The sequence below is a fragment of the Rhinolophus sinicus genome, linkage group LG02 (genome assembly GCF_036562045.2).
Source record: "Rhinolophus sinicus isolate RSC01 linkage group LG02, ASM3656204v1, whole genome shotgun sequence".
Classification (NCBI taxonomy): Eukaryota; Metazoa; Chordata; class Mammalia; order Chiroptera; family Rhinolophidae; genus Rhinolophus; species Rhinolophus sinicus.
Window position 1 is genome coordinate 60,767,672 of NC_133752.1, and position 3,656 is coordinate 60,771,327.

Genomic DNA, 3,656 nt, shown 5'->3' on the forward strand with positions numbered 1-3,656 from the left:
ATAAATAATACATGCTTATTGTAGAGAATATGGGAAATATATAGAGAAAATAAAACCGGCTATCACATAATCACACAGAGATAACCACTATTATCATTTTGGTGTATTTTCTTCTAGTCTTTTTATGGGCATGTTTAACAAGAGTATTCATAGTGTATGACCTGACTCGTTTCTATTTTATTTCATTTTGTAGGTTAGGTTCTAGAATACTGTTAAATGTGGTGATTATAGGCATCCTTGTGGGCTTCCTACTTTAATAGGAATGACTTTCTCAAAGCACTCAGTAGAATATTAATAGGTGATATATGTGACAAGTGTTTTGTGGTCAAGTAAGTTAGAGAAACACAAGGTTAAACAAAATTTATTTTCTTTAACTGCAGGAATTCCCAGGGCCTTTAATATGCCTATGTATTGTGACATGGACAAGGAGTGTTTACAGTATTCAAGTTTTCCAAACGCATGTGAGTACAGAATCCTTTATATTTTTCAAAAAACTCTTGTATGAAATACACTTTGGGAAATACTTCCCTTGGGTTCACTTTTAAGCATGATGTTGTTCCTGGCTTAGAAAGATGATAATAATATATTCTAATAATTTTACCAAATAATACTATTTCTAGTTCATGAAGTTGCTTTAAATTTTTAAAATCAGGAATGAATGTGAATTTTATTAAGTGCATTTTATGGGCATCTATTGCAATGATTATATAAATGGTTTTTCTACTTTGATCTATTTGACATGTTAGTAGATTTCAAAGTATAAATCTAATTTTATTTTACTAGCTTATGCTTTGTAAGCCTCAGTCTCTGTGTATATAAAGTAAAGAGAGTAATGATATCTCCCTCAAAGAGATGTTAAAATTAAATAAGAAAATGCATGTAATGTGCTTAAGTACCATTCCTGGAAAATAGCAAGCTATTATTATGATCAAAATAGCTTTGGCTATAACCCATAAGCTTTGATAAGTAGTTCTCTTAATTTTTTTCTACATGACATATAATTGTTATTTTAATTTGCTCTTTAAGCCAAGAACTAGGTAGGTGGATGTTTTACATTTTCATTTTGATTAGTTTAAAGGCGTTATTAATTTCTTGCTCTATGGCACTGTGACCATTAACTGTGGTTTGAATAGTATTTGCTTTAGAAATTTGAGATTTCTCTATTATGGAGTGATATAATATCAGTTTTTTATGTGTTTTTTTTTCATCATTGGTCCAATACACTTGGAAAGATATTTTCTTTTCTACGCTACAGAGTTTATAGTTATGGAATTAAAATTATTAGTCAAATTATTCTAATTCCCAATAAGAAATGGTACTTATGAGTGTATGTTTGCCCCAAATTGATTTTGTCTGAAATTATCATTCCAACTTTCTTATTTCCATTTGTCTGCTATTTGTCTTCCTTTATTTTTTTGACTCCTTGATCTGCCAAAGGTAAGGTATCCCACTCCAGTTTTGTTTCTGTCAATTTTTCTTTTAACAGATTGAAATTTATATTTGACAATATATTATTTAGCACTTCAAGGTTTATGACTGTTGTGTCTTTGTTGTGGATTGTATCTTTTGAGCAGCATAAAATATCATCTAGCTTTATTTTTAATTATCATTTAGTTTATCTGATAATTGGTGTTAACTTTTCCGAGATTATTTTGTTGACTGACAGTTCAAAAAAAGACACTCAAATGGCACATTGTTCAACTGACGATGAGTTTATTACTTACTGCTATACGGAAGAACACCATGTATGAGTTTTGTGGTTTGGTTTAGGATGGGTCTTCAATGCAGAGATTTGAGTAGGTTGGTGCCAAGTTTTTGATATTGTAGTTTATGCTTGGTAGGCAGTAAGGTGAAAGTTTTCAAGCAAATCTTGATGAGTAAACTGTTGTTTGATAACAGAGAAGTTTGTCTTTAAGAAATCTCTTCCTAAGAAGGGGGTTCTTCACCCTAATGCCAAAAGGGAGGCAAGTTGATCAGTCAGTTGTTTGGATTTTAAGGAGTTCGTGAAGCAGTTACATTACTTTTAACTTTGTTTTCCTGGGCAAGAATTTACTGGAATAGTAAAATTGTGCTAATGTAAGACAGTTAATTCTTGATCCTATTAAATTTGTGGTTACAGGCTGTTCTCAATTTGATAAATCCTGTCTCTCTTTTAAAAACATTTTAATGCCATTTTATTTTAGGTACATGTCTTAGTAGCAGCACATATTTAGATTATGTCTTTTAATTCAGTTTGAGAATCTTTATATTGTAATAAAAATAAGCTTTTTATACTATACTCAAATATTTTATGAATCAATCTTTTTTTTTGTCTTTTCTTAGTCTTATAACATGTGGCTATTTCTTTTAATTTTATCTTTTCTAGCTGTATGCCTCATCAGTGCTAATCTAATCTAAAACAGCCATTCTTAACTGGATACTTGCTACCTTTCATGTGTCTTCTTTCAATGATTATTTTTGATATTTGTGTTCAACATTTTATTCCAAATAACAAAACTTACTTAAATTTAGCTTTGTTAAACTATTCTTAAAGTGCACTATTTATGTTTTTGTATTCTAACTATCCCATTCTTGAACTCTTAATTTTGACATCTTTAGGAAATTTTTAGGAAGGGTACAGAGAGGTTATATTTTTTAGCTCTGTGTATCTGAGAGTCTTTCTGTTGTTTTTTAAAAAAAGTGTATGCCATTTGGCTGGGCCTCGTTAGTAGGTAACAGTTCTATTTCTTTAAAAATTTTATACGTATTGCTTCGTTGTTTCTGTTATAAGAGTCTACCTGGTTTTTATTCCTTAGTGACTAATCTGTTTAGTTTTCTCTGCTTTTGCTTAATTTTTTCCTTGATTGTGTTACTTAAAAATTTTGCCTGAATTGTTCTAAAAAAATGGTCTCTTTTTATTATTTTTCTTGGTTTACATTATTTTTCAATTATGTCTTGGTTGTTATTTTGATTCCAAATATTTTTGTTTCTTGGAAATACTCATAATTGCTTTGTTGATTTTAGTTCTATTTTTTTCCCTCTAATGTTTCCTCACATAATTTTCATTTTATTTCGTCACTGTCAGTCATGTTCTTTAAAAAGTGCTGGGTAGATTTTTTGTTTGGCTAGTATAATTTTGGTTTCCTTGAAACATCTTTTGTTCTTATTTGTCTCCCTTTAAATCTTATTTTGTTGTCTTTGTGTCTCCTCATTTAACTGTCCTTCCATTTTATTGTTTTATTTTCCTTAGATTCACTGACCTTGTTAGCTATCTTTTATTGCGTTCTACTAAAAGTACCATGAGGTTTTCTGACATGTTTCTTTTGATTCCTCAACTAAATCAAGTACATGGCTTTGCTCATTTTCTGAGTCTCCCAAGAAAAATTTCCCTTTCCCTCAGATTATGTCAATTAAAAAAATTTTTTTTCTTTAAATTTATTTTAAGTGTGTCTTTTTAGGACCCATCAGCTTCAAGTCAAGTAATTGTTTCAATCTAGTTATGGAGGGCACAGCTCATAGTAGCCCATGTGGGGATTGAACTGGCAATCTTGGTGTTAAGAGCACCGTGCTCTAACCAACTGAGCTAATGGCTGCCTCAGATTATATCAATTTTTTAAAGCCACCTCCATCTACCTTGTCCTCTCCTCCCAAACATTCAATTTCTTATGAAGAAAGAA